The 19,060-nt window shown below is 33.5% G+C and overlaps 1 pseudogene; it reads right to left on the bottom strand.

The window, feature by feature from the left end:
- Positions 1 to 15,403: 15,403 nt before the first annotated feature.
- LOC125869955 (uncharacterized) lies at positions 15,404 to 17,220 on the bottom strand (annotated as a pseudogene).
- Positions 17,221 to 19,060: the final 1,840 nt, after the last annotated feature.

Raw genomic sequence — 19,060 nt, forward strand, 5'->3', positions numbered from 1 at the left:
TGCAAAAAGTGAATATTTAAATTTTGTTAGTATTGTGCATCAATAAATATAATCAATTATTTCTCATGTGGCTGGTAGATGATGAATTGTATAGATTGACACTTCATCATTTATAAGGTATATGCAGGTTGAGGCAATGGTAAAAAAAAATAGTATATAAAAAAAGTACTAGATAAATTAGATTATATTGAGGACCATCAACTGAATTCAATATAAATTTTAAACTTCACGCTTTATCTATAGTATATTGTATGAGTTTACTGTTTATAGCTCTTACTAGCTAGCATATTATCAAAAAAGGAAATAACTAATTAATAAAAAAAAGTCATTGAAATTTTACATAGCTAAATGTGCTTAAACAAATCATATGATCATATAAGAGTCCACGTAAATTGGGAGCGATGATCAAAGATGTGTGAGGATGGATAGTGGTTATACAATGAACATCCTCAAAATAATGTATACTAAAGTACAAGTATGTTTTGTGAGCAAGGACTCAAGCAAGGTGATCCTCTCTCTCCATCTCTTTTTATTATTGGTGCTGAGGTACTAACAAGATTGCTTAATAATCTTATGCATAGTGATCACTTCCTGCCTTTCCCCATGTCTAACAGGGGTCCAATTATTAATCATCTTTCTTATGCAGATGACATAGTTATTTTTACCAGTGGTAACAGTAAGTCTGTCAAAATGATCATGAAGCAAATTCATATGTATGAAAGGAGCTCTGGCCAAAGAATGAATAAAAAGAAATGTTTTTTCCTTACTGCTCCTGGTACTGGCCCTAGTAGGATTAACAAGATTAGAGATTCCACTGGCTTTCTTAATAGAGAGTTTACTTTTGAATACCTTGGTTGTCCCATTTACATTGGTAAAAAAAGAAATGAGTACTTTGAGAAGATGTTTTCCAAGATTATTAGAAGACTAAGCAGCTGGCAGAACAAACTCCTCTCTTATGGGGGGAAAATTATCTTGATCAAACATGTTTTACAGTCTCTACCCATCTACATCCTTACCGCTCTTACTCCTCCTAATGGAATCATCAAGCTCATGGAAAGACATTTTGCAAGATTCTTTTGGGGGTCTACAGATGAGAAAAATAAGTATCACTGGAGCTCTTGGAAGAACATTTGTTTTCCTAAGGAGGAAGGGGGCCTTGGAGTAAGAAGTATGGCTGAAATTAGTGCTACCATCAACCTTTAAAAGTGGTGGAGATTTAGACAACAAGATTCTCTTTGGGCCAAATTCACCAAGCATAAATATTGCATCACTGCCCATCCAGTGTCCAAGGTTTGGGTGTCTGGTGACTCTCATATTTGGAAATCTCTTACAGTTTCAAGAAATCAAGCTGAGCACAACATGATTTGGAAGATTTGTAGAGGAAATAGCAGTTTTTGGTGGGATAACTGGACTGGTCTTGGACCCATTGCGACCTATTGTCCTAACCAGTCACACTCTATTAAAAGGCTTGTGAAAGAGTTTCTCAATAATCAGGTTTGGAATTTCCAAAAACTTAGAAACTTTGTTCCTAATTGGCTTGTACAACATGTTGCAGGGATCAAGATAGGAGCTGATACAAGGGACGACTACATTTATTGGAATGCAGCTAGTGATGGAGTTTTTAGCAACAAAAGTGCTTGGGAGAGTATAACAAATACCAGAGACCCCGATCCTTTGATTAAAAATATATGGCATAAGAGCATCCCTTTCAAATTCTCTTTTCTTACTTGGAGAGTCTTAAAATCTAAACTTCCTTTTAATGATGTGATAAGCAGGTTTGGAAACAGGAACCCTCAAGATTGTCTATGCTGCAATACTCCTTCACCAGAAACTATTAAGCATCTATTTATAGATAGTGAACCAGCTCAAAGATTGTGGAGATTTTTTGGCCATCCTTTAGGGATAGTTTATCAAAATAATCCGATAAGAAGATTCCTACAAGGGTGGTGGATGAACCAAGGGACAAATGCTATGCAAAGAATGATTATTCAAGTGGTCCCTATTGTAATATGTTGGGAATTATGGAAAGAAAGATGCTCATGTAGATACGGTACTCAAAAAAGGTTCTACCCCAGGAAGATGGAGCACCAAATATGTTGGAATCTAAAAGCAGCCATGGACAAAACATTCCCTCTATACAAAATAGATATGCGATGGAAAGATACTTGTGAACTGATCGAAAAACTGAGACCTAAGGTCAGTGTCAAAACAGTTACCTGGCAGAAGCCAGAGGAGGGAAGGATTAAACTCAACATCGATGGTAGTTTTTTGGAGAATAATGATAAGGCCGGAATTGGGGGCATAACGAGAGATACCAATGGAAACTTCCTGTTTGCTTTTGCTGTACCTATCCAATGCAAGGACCACAACATTGCGGAAGCCTTAGGCGCTCAATTTGCGACAAAAATTGTGAAGGACAAGGGGTACGAGAAGTGCACCATTGAGATGGACTCCAAGATTATAGTTGATATGATGCAAAACAGTAACTCTCAGAACCTTAATCTGAGGCCCATTATGGAAGATATTATTTGCCTCATTGATAAGAACGATATTAATTTCATTCACTGCTTTAGAGAAGTCAACAAAGTAGCGGATTATCTGGCAAAATGGGCCACAACGATCATCTACGACAATTTTAATGAAGTGCCGGAGGGTGCTAAAGGTCCATTCTTTCTCGACAAAGTGCAGATGCCTAGCTTTAGGTTCAAATATGACAAGGCCAATTTTTTTGTAAGCTAACTAACCTATGTATATTAGAGAATGGCCTTATTAGGTAAGCATTCTCTCTTTTGTTTTTTGGCTGATTGCTTGCAATCTAAGATGTAACTAAGGGGTAAGGTGTAGTCCCCCTCTCCATTCAATGAAATACATCTGCCAGGGATACTACCTGGAATTTTATTTTTTAAAAAAAGTATGTTTTGTGAGGATTTCATTTGTTCAACCACAACTCACCCTCATACATCTTTGATTGTTATCTTCAATTTATGTGCACTCTTATATGATCATATGACTTGTTTAAACTCACTTAATTGTATCCTAATCTAGTAAGTTTATTATGGATGAAGGTCTTAGGATAGACTTGACTATAAAAAGTCGAGTACCAAACTAAGCATAGTCTAGCCTATACTAATACCTTCATCCATAATAAACTTACTAGATTTTGATACACATGTATATACTCTAACTAGTAGAATTTTAAAAAGAGAAAGGTTAATTAATAAAAAAAGATTATTGAAATTTACACAATTAAATGCATTTAAACAAATCATATGATCATATAAGAGTCCGCATAAATTTGGCATAGTAATCAGAGATGTATGAGAATGAATTGTGGTTGAGCAAATGAAATCCTCATAACATACTTTTGTTTGATCAAAATAAGAGTCCGCATAAGGATGTTGATTGTATAACCACAACTCTTCCTCGTACATCTCTGATCACCACCCCCAATTTATGTGGACCCTTACATGATCATATGACTTGTTTAAATTAGTTTAATTGGATAAATTTCAAAAATATAATTTATTATTAATTAATTGTTCTCTTTTTTTTTTAAATTATACTAGTTATGGTCTATATATAAGTGTCATATTCTAGTAGGTGCGGTATCGATCATTGTTTAACATAGATATAAACCTGAATATCTCTTACTAATGTCAGAGTGTAAATTGCATTGGTCAGACAGACACCACGCACATAGAGATGTATCAAATGTATAAAGGGTCTATATATTTTGACAACCAATAAATATTTAGATATTCAAATTTTACAAAGGTAACAAAAATTATACTTAGATTATTTCTTATGGGTTGTTTGACTTGGTGCATTTAAAATAGCATGCATGAAATAATACACATACATTAAAATACACAACTTAAGGTCATGATAATTTTTTAGAGCACTTCCTTCATTAATCATTCTAAGCCATGCATTAAAACCATTATTTTATGAATACCATAAATTTTTATATATAAATAATACACACCTTAATACACAACAAGTGGACTCGATAATAAACATTAATAATAGTGTACAAAATATATGTCATCTCTTGATTGATCTATATTAGATCATGAGTAATTTTGATAATAGCTGACATTAAATTGACCAAAATTCTGAGGTCCAAAAAAAATAGTAGCTTGAAATCTCTAGTATCTTGATTACAAAAACAAATTCAATTACGCTTCTTTAAGATTTGTTGTTTTTCATACGTGTGGTTGTCTTGCAAATTTAACATTTGTTCCTTCTCTTGCTCTTGAAATTCTTACTGACGCCCTTGACACATTTTCTTCTTTTTCTTCCAAGCTTGGTATCGACAAGAGGTGGAAGAATCTTCACATTAAGCAATTCTTGTGGCACACACTATTCCGATTCGAGAGGGACAACATTAATAGAATCCAAGTTAACTCACTGGCCTGCTTGCAATCATAACGTCATATGAACCATTACGACGCAACACAATCAGCACTGTCGTCTTACTAAAAGATTTCCAATTCTAGCTTTTGGGAGTCTCCTCCCATACTCTTATATAATCACCACCAACAACAACAAATTCAGCTATTGTCATTATAGACAACAAAGATAGATACTAGATTACAGTATCAGTCTTTAACGATCGACGAGATACGAAATCTGTAAAAAAATGTGACTGAGCGAGATCGAGTTCAAAATTGAGTTTCTGCAATGAAAAACGTATTTATAATGCTTCTAAACTATTGAAATGTATCTACTAATGAGTTATCAAATTATTATGGAAGATTTCTCAAGCTTCTAAAATGACGGAAAAATAATTTTGAAGCTTGATTTTTGAAAGGAAATGGAGTAAAAATGAAAGCAATGAGTAGGATGATGATAATTTTACTTGTGAAATGGATAATATGGCCGAAAAATTCACCGGAACCGGCAAAATCAGCAGCAAAAATGAGCTGCTTGTGGAGAGTTTTTTTTTTTCAAATATAATTTTAAAATTTGGAAATACACATATTATTCCATATTTGTTGGTAAAAGAGGAGGGGACCAAAGTGTATATATTAAAACTTAGGAGATGCTTTTGTATGTCCCAAGTAGAACGCATGGGTGATGTCATAATTAGTGGCTATACCACTAATTTTTCAAGACTTGTGACTTAATGTCACATTAAGTCTTGAGAGTGACTATTTTGACAACTCTCCCTAGTTACAAGTAACAAGAAACTGATAGTTCAGAGTGCAATCTTGGGTCACCCCAAATGGAAAAGGGATGTTGATGTTGCGACAACTTTCATTGTAGTTAGGTTTTGCTATGAGATGGTTGTGTGTTGGTAATATAGCATCATCACCGAAAGATAGTGAAAAGCAAATTAATATTTTCGGACCAACCATCATCACATAATTATTAGAAGCAATATTTTCTGTTTGTTGTGATTTTTTTATCCCATTAATGATCCTTTTATAGTGACTTATGAATTTGGAAGGATAAATTAATTTCATTTAATAGAATAAGGTGAACTACGTTAGCATTTTAATGTGGACTATGTCAAGGAGAATGGACAACTTTATGCAGCAAATTAAATATCGAGAATCTTTTTGTACATAATTTTTTTTTGTAGAAAATAATGTCTATGGCTACTTTTCCTTTTCAAGGAAGGTGAGAATGAGCAATTGCTGTCTTTTTTTTTGTTTTTCCGCCCGATATTTGGAGTCCTCATTGGAGGCCCCACTAAATCTGGATCGCGCATGCAAGGCTCATTCGGGGATGGTGCTCCCAACAAAATTTTCTCCATACCCACTGAAGAAACCTTACTCCTATACAAGACAAGGTTCTTGTACTTTTGTCGAGACAAACAAAACGCAACACGATAAAACAAAGATTTATCGTAGAAACCTTCCTACCTCAAAGAAGGTAAAAACCACACCAAAATCTTATTCACTTCAAGATTCACGTCCTTTTCAGGATTACAACTCAAAAGGAACTAACTCTAGTACCTTTAACTCTCCAACGATTAACTATAATCGAAGACTCAACTCTCCAAGAAGTCAAACTAGCTTCTTGTTACAAGTCTCTGACAACTCTCTCTTAACGCTACCCCCAATTAAGAAGTCAAATCCACTTCTTGTTACAATTCTCTCAAGACTCTACTCTCCAAGAAGTCAAACCCACTTCTTGTTACAATTCTCTCAAGACTCTACTCTCTAAGAAGTCAAATTCACTTCTTGTTACACAGTCTAGGAATTATTACAACTCAATAATAAACCTAGAACAAATCAACAAAGACTAATAACCCTAGACTTTAATTGATCAAACTTCAATAGTCAATAGTTCAAAATCGAACATAGCTCATGAACCTGGGTCTCGTGTTTCTATGACGAAGCCCTGCGGTTTTGCTCCAATGGTTATTGCTCTCAAGATGATTACTTTCGTGAATATGTAATAAGTATTGCTCTGCCTTTGCTGGAAAATTCTCTCGATTTGTTTATGCAGAGACAACTCTTTTCCTTCTTTGGCATGAACCTTTTATAGAGTTTGCTTTGCCTTCATCAACTTCTACAAGGAAAGGAATAGCAAATCTTTTTCCTTCTTGAACTTGTCTATATTTACTTCTTTCCTTATTTGACTTGAATTGCTACTTCTTTATTTCCTTCCTTCTTTATTTCTTTCTTATTTGTTTCTTTCCTTTATTTATTTTTTCTTTCTTTGCTCCTGTGTTTTAGCTCTTTATTTATTTCTTTTTTCGCTCCTTTATTTCTGCACTTTTTCTTCTTTGCCACAATCTCTTATATTTGTACAGGTTGTCTGCAGTCACGACTGAGAACCTAGTTCACCTAATAGAGTACACATAAGACAACAAGTAGTGAACCATGTTCACTTTATCAATCATCAAAATTACTTTATATGTTCTCCTACTTCTCAACATTTCCCCCATTTTTGATGATGATAAACAATGCTTTGTCACACTTAAGAACTACAAACTATCAAGACTCTTTGTCAATCATCAAAACTACAAACTTCATGTTCTCTCATTCCCCAATAATTTCACCCTTTTTGATGATGACAGACTATGCATAATATGTCACTACTAAAAAAACAGTGAATACCGACCTAAAAATTACCAATCGAGGTCGGTAATTTTCGATCTTCGGAGGTTGGTATTGTTAAAAAGAATAAAAAATTAAAAAAACTTTAGAAAACCGACTACTTATACAAAATAAAGCGGGAAAACAAAATTCCGACCTCTAGAGGTCGGAATTTTTCCCGGAAAAAATGAATTACAATAAAAACCGACCTCTTGATGTCGATATAAAATAAAATAAATAAATATAAATATTTTATTTTTTCTCAATTAAATATAAAAAAAAATTGAGAAATATTTTGATTTAATTTTATTTAAATCGTCTTCCGGAGGACGGTTTTGTGTAAAATAAAAAACAAAAAATATTATAATACCAACTTCCGGAAGTCGGTAAAATTAAATAGTATGTAATTAAATTAATTTTCATTAAAATATTTATATAGTGACTTCCATAAAATTAATAAATTAATATTTTCAATTAACTTTAAATAAATCGTCTTCCGGATGACGGATTTATAAAAATTAAAAAATAAATTAATATAAAATACCGACCTCATGAGGTCGGTATTTTTGTTTCATCTTAATAAAAGCGACATCCGGAGGTCGGTTTCTTTAAAATGTTCCTATTAATCATAATTTTGCTAGCATAATACTAAATTTTCATTTTACACCTACAATTAATTGTTTAAAAAAGTTTAACAATTTTGTATACTTTTATGAATAAAAAGTTAGAATACGTCGAATAAACCAAAAACATCAATAATCCGTATTTAAAGTATTAAACTACGTTGATATGATAATCGACTACAAGTAGTCGGTATTTATGCAAAATTAAGCAGGAAAACCAAATACCAACCTCTGGAGGTCGGAATTTTTCCCGAAAAAAATAAATTACAATAAAAACCGACCTCTTGATGTCGGTATTAAATAAAATAAATAAATAACAATATTTTATTTTTTCTCAATTAAATATAAAAAACAAGATTGAGAAATATTTTGATTTAATTTTATTTAAATCGTCTTCCGGAGGATGGTTTTGCGTAAAATAAAAAACAGAAAATATTATAATACCGACTTCTGGAAGTCGGTAAAATTAAATATTATGTAATTAAATTAATTTTCATTAAAATATTTATGTAGTGGCTTCCAGAAAATTAATAAATTAATATTTTCAATTAACTTTAAATAAATCGTCCTCCGGATGACGATTTTATATAAGTTAAAAAATAAATTAATATAAAATACCAACCTCATGAGGTCGGTATTTTTATTTCATCTAATTACTTTTAATAAAAGCGACATCCGGAGGTCGGTTTGTTTAAAATGTTCCTATAAATCATAATTTTGCTAGCATAATACTAGATTTTCATTTTACACCTACAATTAATTATTTTAAAAAGTATAACAATTTTGTATACTTTTATAAATAAAAAGTTAGAATTCGTGGAATAAACAAAAAAATATCTATAATCCATATTTAGAGTATGAAACTACGTTGATATGAATTAAGAGATAATTATACTTATATTTCTAGAGTAATGTACAAATTCTATCAGTCCGTCATCAAATCATGAACTTAATATATCATGTCATGATGTAGAGGTGAAGAGCTAACATATAATCTATTCGAGTATGATGCGATATAATATTATTATATACGTTCGATCTTGAATGGATGTCAAGTGTAGTGATCATATCGTAGGCAATGATGACATGTAAAGGATAATTCATCGGAGTATGAAATACGTTGATTAATTATATACTCCTCGAGTAGTTTAAAAAATTAAGTCTTATGTATTAGTGGTTCAGATATGAAATACATTATCAATTAAAGATATATCGATGATCAATTCAAGGAGATTTATATATTAAATTTGATATCGGTAAACTTTTAATTTGTTGATCGATAAAATTAAATTTATATAATTAGGAGGTATATAGTTTAAATTTATAAAATTAACTTGATCGATAAAATTAAATTTATTAAATTAAACTTCTGTTGATATGTAGTTAAATTATATATATATAATTTTAATTTATATATGTAATTTTAATTAATAAAATCAACCTCAAGAGATGAGTTTATATTAAAATAAATTAATAAATACTGACCTTAAGAGGTCGGTCTATTTAAATTATTATTTTATTTAAATAGTATCGACTTCACGATGTCGGTATTTATTAAATATTTTTAAATATAGATAATTATTTTAAAAGATACCGACATCCCGTGGTCGGTAAATTAAACACTTTTCTTAAAAAAAGAATGATAATATCAAAACCCTAAGTCATCTCTCACTCCACTCTTAATCCTCTCTCACCCCGATCCACCCCATCGGCGCCCATCCCCACCCATCCCTGCGCCACACCACCAAGCCTGACCAGTGCTGCCTCAACAGCAGCAGCAGGTCGCAACAGCAGATCGAGGGTGGTCGCAGTAGCAACAAGAGGTTCTCAGTTCGCGCCTCTAATCGGCGCCGCCTGCATCAGTTGCTTTCTCAGTTCGTGCCGCCTCCATAAGGTTTGTTCTGTTTATTTTCTCGGCAATACCAACCCACTCACTTCTCTCTTCAACTATATGAAATGTTTTTTTATGGGTATTGATTAATTACTAGTACAGTGTGAATCCAGAAACGAAAAAAATGGAGTTTGAAAGGATAAAACTTCATATATGCTTGATGTTAACTATTTATACTTGATGTTTGTTAACTATTTATACTTGTATCATACTACAACCTGCAATTACCAGGACTCATTGAGAAAAAAATCTAGTTGAAGCCAGAACTTCGCTGGTCTTATTATTGTATCATATACAAATCCAAGAACCTTAGCTGGAAGTGTGACTTTTGTTAGTTTTAACATTGTGAACTTTGACTTTTACTTGATTGACCTGGTCGATATAGTAACTTCATTTGATCTAGGCTTTTGATGCTTCTGCATTTGACATTTTTCTTTCTACTTTTGGGCTTGAAAGAAAAATTCTTTTCATGCTATTACAACAATACGTGGTTAGTTGATTTTTGGTATTTTTGGGTGTTACTGCTTTGTTGAAGTTACTGTTTTATGTTGATCTAGTTTTCTTTAATCTACACTATCCTGGAAGTATTTGCATTACACAATTTTACGTCGAATAGAGGAATGTGTGTGTAGAAGGGTAGATAGAAGATATTTATTCACGGTTTAAGATAAAGGTCTACTTTGTTTATTTGTTTCTCTTTACTTCATGATCAAAACATTGTTTCTCTTTATTTTCTTTTGGTCTTAGTTCATGGGTTATCTAGAAGTTTTAAGAGGACAGTTTACTAGGAATATTGATCTTAGGTTACTGTGGTTATTTGGATCTGATAATACACATTTTTTGTTGTTGCATAGGCTCTTCATAGTTGTAGAGCTAATATATTGTTTGATGATGCAAATTCGACCAACTTCAACATTGGAATTCATAAAAGCACACTAAATTGGATCATACTATGAATGCAAGTCGAACTTCAACATCTATTGACCTTTTAATTTGTGAAGTAGACAAGCTTGTGTTATGGAGACTCTTGGTTATTGGGGATTTTTAGTGCATACCTGCATGTAGTCTCTTGTTTTGTTCTATTATGCCCACAAGTTTGCTCCAGGGTTACTGGCAGCAATGGTTTGTTGCTAGTCTCTGTTCATGTTTTTGCATATATGAAGTTTCATCCTTTTTCCAAAGCAATGATATGCCTGCTTGTGAGGTATATCACCAAAGTGGGTATGAATTTTAATAAGCTAATTAACATTTGTTTCTTTTCGTGCTAGGCAACTGAGGAAGCTCAACATCTAAAAAAGTTGATACAAGACTATATTGTTTTTTTCATCAAAGTAGGAAATAAGGTTTGGTGCTTCCAAATTTCTAAAGTTCAAGTACAATTGTTTTCAATAAGTGTTTGTGTCCATCTAGTATTGATACTTAGCTTTAATTTTGTGATAACTTGTTTGTGTCCATCGGGTGTTTGTTTTGCATAAGTACCAACACTAGTTGATCCTATTGATGACAAAATTGATTTTCTTGCAAGATCAATTTGTGTCCATCTAGTGTTGATATTAAGCTTTAATTTAGGAATAATGTGTTTGTTAATCATAAGTACCAACACTAGTTGATCCTATTGATGACAAAATTGATTTTCTTGCAAGATCGATTTGTGTCCATCTAGTGTTGACACTTAGCTTTAAATTTAGAAATAATATATTTGTTAAGCATAAGTACCAACACTAGTTGATCCTATTGATGAAAAAATTGATTTTCTTGCAATATCGATTTGTGTCCATCTAGTGTTGACACTTAGCTTTAATTTAGGAATAATGTGTTTGTTAAGCGTAGTACCAACACTAGTTGATCCTATTGATGACAAAATTGATTTTCTTGCAAGATCGATTTGTGTCCATCTAGTGTTGACACTTAACTTTAAATTTAGAAATAATATCTTTGTTAAGCATAAGTACCAACACTAATTGATCCTATTGATGACAAAATTAATTTTCTTGCAAGATCGATTTGTGTCCATCTAGTGTTGACACTTAGCTTTAAATTTAGAAATAATATATTTGTTGAAGGATTTAGTTGTTGGAATTAAGTCAATACTAAACTAGTTAAAGTTAAAAAGTTATTAAGTTGTTTAAATAAGTTCTCAGGAATATCGTAGTACTCTACCTCTTGATAGTCGGGACAGATCATTTACACAAGAAGAAAACGAGAATCTTTGAAAACAGAGTGCAGGTGAACCGATTAGAGGTTCAGTCTACGGCTATCCAGAAAAGACGTATCAGAAGAAGAAGGCTTGGTATTGTGGTTCATCATCTTCAAGCTTCGATGGCGGGGATAAAAAGACAATATCTGCAATGGAGGGTAATATAGCTTTTCTCAATGCCGAGTTTGCTGCTGTAGCCGACATAGAGAAGAAGAGAGAAGAAAGAGAGAGGAAGAGAGAGGAGAAGATTGCGACAACAAAGGAGATAGAGAACAAGAGGTAAGCAGCGCTTCAGGCCCAACTAACTTTTCTTTTTGAATCAGGAAAAATTCTTCCTCCATGTCTGGAGAGTGACGGTGAAGAGAATGATAAGTCTAATATGGAGAGTGAGGGTGATGAGGAGACTAAGGGTGATGATGAGTAGTTGTATCTATTTGACATTTTAGAATTCTATATTTTTGGAATTGTTTGATCATATTTAGTTTATTTTGAAGTTGGATGAAGTTCATTTTGAAATGGTTTACTGTATATGTTGAAAATATTGTGTTGTTTTGGTTGGATGAAGTCTATTTTGAAATAGCTTATTTGGAATTCTTTGGGTTGTTTTGGTATAAATATGCAGGTGGGCAACTAAAATTGCAGCAATTTGCTGCCAGTTTTGTAGCAGAAAACCGATCTCTGGTGGTCAGAATCTCAAAAATAAAAAATAAAAATACCGACCTCCGGAGGTCAGAATCTCAAAAGTAAAAAATATTAATACCGACCTCCAGAGGTCAGAATCTAAAAAATAAGAAATAAAATACCGACCTTCGGAGGTCAGAATTTCAAATATAAGAAATAAAAATACCAACCTGCGGAGGTCAGACTATCAAAAATAAAAAATAAAAATATCGACCTTCGGAGGTCAGAATCTCAAAAATAGAAAATAAGGATACCAACCTCCGGAGGTCAGAATCTCAAAAATAGAAAATAAGGATACCGACCACCGGAGGTCAGAATCCTAAAAATAAAAAATAAGAATACCGACCTTCGTAGGTCAGAATCTCAAAAATAAAAAATAAGAATACCGACGTCCGGAGGTCAGAATCTCAAAAATAAAAAATAAAATACTAACCTCCGGAGGTCGGAATTTAAAAACTAAGAAAAGATAAAATTAAAATATACCGGCATTCGGATGTCGGTATTTCAAAATATGAGAAATAAATATTCTGACCTTAGGAAGACGAAAATAATAAAAATAAAAAATAAACAAATATATAAAAGTGACCTCAGGAAGTTGGAAAATAAAATAATGAATATTCCGACTTAAAATTAAAACTGACCTCCAGAGGTCAGGAAATACCGACCTCTATAGGTCGGAATTGAATAGCGACTAAGCTTTTTCCAACCTAAGCTGGGAAGTCGCTTTTTGGTCGATATTTCAAGGAATACCGACCTCCGGAGGTCGGTATTCATTGTTTTTTTAGTAGTGTTCCCCTAACCCACATCATATAACTTTCCCCTGTTGGCATCATTGAAAACCAATAACCAAAGAACTCGATTAACATTCAATGAGTGCAATATCATTTTAATTCATGGCCACTTCGGCAACACTTTCAAGTACACTTCTACTAACAATACGATAAGTTAATCTGAGGATATTAGCCATCTTAAACTCATACACAATCAAGATCTTCAATGGGAAACAAAATAAATAAATATGTACCAGTTTAAGCCCTTAGAGCCCTAAATCAAAAGCATATGATATCATTAGTACGAGACAGACATAAGCACATCAAAGAGTCTGAAAAGTGGAGGATAAGGATTGGGACGAAGATTACTAAAATGAGGAGGAAAAGGATATTTTGTGCCATCAATTTTTTTTTTCTTTTTTCAGTACGGCCATTGTGCACTAGCTCCTTCGTTATGATCAGTTTTCTTAGAATATGAAATTACATAAAGAGAAACATGAGGTCCATCATCAGTTGAGCATAGTCAGTATCAAGGAGACTAGGTGAGTATTTTCATGCATTATGAGCAACAACAACTAAGTTATGGAGCTTTCTTTCTTTTCACCTTTTTTTTAAATTCTACTCCATAACATTTTCACTCCTCTATGGTTTTTTTTATAACCCTTTTCTTGATTATATTTGGAAGGAGTACCAACTATAATTCATCACAATTTGGTGCAATAGCGATGGATTTATCAATAATGAAGGCAAGCACCGATAATAGTTTGTTCCTAAGAAAATTGTTCCCCCTAAGAGATAATTGGTTATACACTTGGAATGGATGGAATATCAATTTGGAATTTATAAAACTAGTTCAGATGTGAGAGGTAAAACAAGGTTCCCCCTAAATTAGAGCAAGAGTGGCTTCAAGACTGAGGTTTTCATCATTTGAGTGGTTTGGGATTGAATGATGCTTATTGTCAAAGAAAGGGTTAAATAATTGAATTTTTGATGATCGATCAGGTTCACTAGTGCTTATATTTGACACAAACATAGGAAATTCATACATTGAAAAAGGATGGTACATACTTGGGTATTACGGAGAAACCAGGTTCCCCTTTTGTGTGTTCCTCAATGATTTGCTTAATGTTGTTAGTAAAAGAGTAGGGATAATATATACAGACCTGCTAAATATTGTTTGAGATGTGCCTGGAGTGTGTACCTGTTACAGTACGAGACTGAGTTAGCAAATATTCATTGTAAATTATTAAAGAAAATCATGATAATATATCAGTTTGTTTCGACAAGACCAAGCTTCAAAGGATTTTTTCTCATATTCTTCATATTCAAGGCCTTCGTGAGTATGTACACATCATCTTATTCTCCCAGATTAAAGGAATTTCAAGTTGAGTAACAGATAACCAAATCAATGAATAACAAAGACCAGGTTCACACAACGAAGTTCCCCCCGAAGATGTACCAGACTCTAAGTGTCCTGATTGCTCTATTATTCCTCCTATATCCAAGACCATGGGTTAATCCAGTATCTCCTGCTGCAGGTGCATCAATGATTGTCAGATGTGAACTAGGTTCATCTACAATGTTCCCTAAATTTGCATTATCAAAGATATTTGATATCTAGTCACTTTCTTCAATGTTAACCTTTTTATTCTGCTTGAATGATGACTTCAGATATTTCCCCTTTACATACACACCATGCACAATAGCTACACATGTTTTGATTCGGAGAGTTGCATGAACCAGATCCTTCATGACTAGTTTACTTAAAAGAGAGAAACTAGCATGACCCATTCTCTTATGCCCAAGTAGAGAAATATCATTAATGACGCTGAGGCAAGTACATTAGCTTCATGTTCAGAACCAAGTTCCCGGAGTTACAATTTGGCACACAATAATCAGCTAATGTGAACAGTACATTGTTTTCTTTGTCACAAATTTTAGAGATGCTCAATGTGTTGTGCTCAATACTTGAACATAAAACACATTCTCTATTGCCGGTGGTTGTGACTTTTCAACTCTGTCAATCTTGACTATTTCACATTTCTCATCCTTTTCAAGGACTTCACTGCTGCCTTGAAAAGAAGGGAGTGAGAGGAAATTTTCTACCACTTTTAGCACCTATTTGGAGAATGCACTATCCATGTACTAGGTTGACCTTTTTCCTCTCTCACCTTCACCTGAAACACTAGTCAAAAACTAGCCTTGGGAACCTAGATTAGCTTGGACCCCTTTTTGTGAGTAAAAGGATGAATAAGATCTCTTCTAACCCAGAAAGGTAAATAATAAGACCTTTTATCTGGAGTATTTTTATTTGAAACCAGATTCTTAATCGTTTCAGCCTTTTTCTTTTTAGTGAACTTAACATTTTTATGAAAGGCCTCAAATAGAGCTTGACATTGATTCCTTGAATGACCTGAGGTTCCACAATGAGTGCATGTACTTTCAGACATTTGAATAGTGTGTGCTACAAGATTTTTCTGTCTACTAAAACCTATCCCACTTCGACTGGTGGTTTGCCTTTCTTGAATCTGAGTTAAAATTTCAGAGGACCTGGTCCATCTAAGATTTCGTTTCAGATCCAATTTGGTTTTATCAAGATTTTCTTGTAACAACCTATTTCTTTCAGTTAAGGCCTGACAATTTATGGTTAACCATTTTATTTCTTCTTCTAAAGCAAATTGAAGTTCACTAGCGGAGTTTTTTCCCTTGTGACTTAACTCTGGGTCTTAACCCGTTCTTTTAATTTATTTTGAAGACAGTGATTGTGTTTCTCAAGATTGTCATTTTATTCTCTTAAACATGCATAGTCTTCCATCATTTGTTCTCTTTTAGAACTTATTGACTGATATGCATCTATAAGAGTACTCAATAGGGATTCTAGTTCCCTTTTAGAATAGGAATCAATATTTACTTTAATTTGATGAAGACTTACCTTGCTTTGTTTGTCATCTTCTTCTTCATCTTCAAAATTTGTTCCATCCATTTGTGCAAGAATCATTTATTGGGATTGACAAGTGCTTCTCTCATCTTCTGATTCTATTTCAGCAATGAGTGCAAGAAAATTATATTTATATGTTTGTTCTATTGCAAATAGTGACTGATTTTTGAATCCTCCATCCTTATATTCTTCTTCTGATGAGTCCTCCATAGCGGCAAATGCCCTTTTCATTGAGAGATCAGCTTCTTGATTGGCTATTCGTCTGTTTGTGGCAATGTACTTATCATTCTTGATTTCTTTTGCTTTCTCCGAATTGTTCCTCTTTTCCTCTAGAGCTTTTAATGGACAAAACATGATAAGGTGATCCGGACTTCCACACTTGTGACAAACTTGATCTCTTGGATTTTCAGTTGTCTTCTGAAAGTTCCTTCTTTGAAACATTTGTCCCTTTTTTAACATTCTTGAGAACCTTTTGGTCATTAATGCGATGTTTTCGTCCTCAAAATCTTCTGGTGTTATGGCTTTAAGAACCAGGTTCTTCTCCTTTCCTTTGCCTCCGATTTCCTTTTCTTGATTTTTCTTAAGTTCATAGGTCATGAGATTTCAGATGAGTTTATCCATAACTAACTTATCTAGATCACGTGCTTCAGTAATGACTTCTACTTTTCTTTCTCAAGACTCTGGAAGAACACTCAAAAGTTTTCTGACTGCCTTCCCATTGGAAATTATTTCTCCTAGTGAGTAAATTTCATTAATTATTGCAGAGAACCTGGTAGGCATCTTTTGGATTGTTTCATCTTCTGCCATTTGAAATAGTTTGTATTGTTTATTCAAATTATCAATTTTAGACTTCTTTACCTGAGTTGTTCCTTGATGCACAGTTTGCAGAGTCTCCCATATTGCTTTTGCATCTTGACATGATGATATTCGATTGTATTCATCTGGACCTATTCCACATATCAATATCTTTTTGGCGTTAGCATTGTTCAGAATTCCAAGTTTATCCGCAACATTCCATTCTTTCCTATCCTTTGGTACTTGGGTGGTTCCATCAATTCCATTCTTCATGGGTATGGTTGGACCGTCCAACACGACTCCCCATAGGTCTGGGTTTTCTCCTAGTAAGTGATCCATCATGTTGTTCTTCCACCATCCATAATACTTTCCATTAAACAGTGGTGGTCGAGTTTTAGAAGCAACTTCTTATGGTGTAGGTGGTGCAACCATTGATCACTTTCAAGATGTGAGTCTTTTAATGCAAAGACCTGTAGTGATACCAATTGAAGAAACCTTACCCCTATACAAGAACCAGGTTCTTGTACTTTTGTCAAGAAAAATAAAATGCAACACAATAAAACAAAGATCTTATCGTGGAAACCTTCCTACCTCAAGGAAGGTAAAAACTACACCACAATCTTATTTGCTTCAAAATTCACGTCCTTTTCAGGATTACAAACTCAAAAGAAACTAACTCTAGTACCTTTAATTCTCTAATGATTAACTATAATCAAAGACTCAACTCTCCAAGAAGTTAAACTCGGTTCTTGTTACAATTCTCTCACAACTCTCTCTTAACTCTACCCCCAAAGAATTCAAACCCACTTCTTGTTACGATTCTCTCAAGACTCCACTCTCCAAGAAGTCAAACTCACTTCTAGTTACAATTCTCTCAAGACTCTACTCTCCAAGAAGTCAAAACCACTTCCTGTTACACAATCTAGGAATTATTACAACTCAATAATAAACCTAGAAGAAATCAACAAAGACTAATAACCCTAGACATTAATTGATCAAACTTCAACAGTTAATAGTTCAACTCGAACACAACTCGTGAACCTGGTTCTCGTGTTTCTATGACGAAGCCCTGTGGTTTTACTTGCTCTCATAATGATTACTTTCGTGAATATGCAATAAGTATCGCTATGCCATTGCTGGAAAATTCTCTCGATTTGTGTTTATGCAGAGACAACTCTTTTCCTTCTTTGGCTTCAACCTTTTATAGAGTTTGATTTGCCTTCATAAACTTCTACATGGAAAGATATAAGAAATCCTTTTCCAACTTGAACTTGTCTATATTTACTTCTTTTCTTATTTGACTTGAATTGTTCCTTCTTTATTTCTTTCCTTATTTGTTTCTTTCCTTCTTTATTTTTTTCCTTCTTTGCTCATGTGTTTCAGCTCTTTCTTTATTTCCTTTTTCGCTCCTTTATTTTTGCACTTTTTCTTCTTTGCCGCAATCTCTTATATTTGTACAGGTTGTCTGCTGCCACGTCTGAGAACCTGTTTCACATGATAGATTACACATAAGACAACAAGTAGTGAACCATGCTCACTTTATCAATCATCAAAACTACTTTATATGTTCTCCTACTTCCCAATATTTCCCCCCTTTTTAATGATGATAAACAATGCTTTGTCACACATTAAGAACTACAAACCATCAAGACTCTTTGTCAATCATCAAAACTACAAACTTCATGTTCTCTCATTCCCCAGCACCTACGTCCCGGACTAGCAAGTGTTGTCAATATTTTGTGGTGTTTAAATTTGAAAGATACAGTTTTGGTTTCTTGGTGTAAGTATTGACTGGATTCAATATTTTATTGAGATGACCTATGTTGGTTGTTTTATCGATTCCTTTTGAGGCTGGAATATCAATTTTGGTGGGGTAGTGTCACGACCCGAGAGCACCCTCAAGTCGTAACATGCGTATTCGACCTCTCGGAGGTCTCATACAAGCCCTTAGCATTCATCACATTAGATATGTAAAATAGTGCGGAATTAAAAACTCTTTAAATAAAATCCCATAAGACTCAAAGGTCACTTTTAAAAACATCATTCAAAAGTACACAAGCGGAATACTAAGTCTCTTAGCCATCTTAGACATAAACGTGAAAACATACTAGGG

This window comes from Solanum stenotomum, chromosome 7 (genome assembly GCF_019186545.1).
Source record: "Solanum stenotomum isolate F172 chromosome 7, ASM1918654v1, whole genome shotgun sequence".
Classification (NCBI taxonomy): domain Eukaryota; kingdom Viridiplantae; phylum Streptophyta; class Magnoliopsida; order Solanales; family Solanaceae; genus Solanum; species Solanum stenotomum.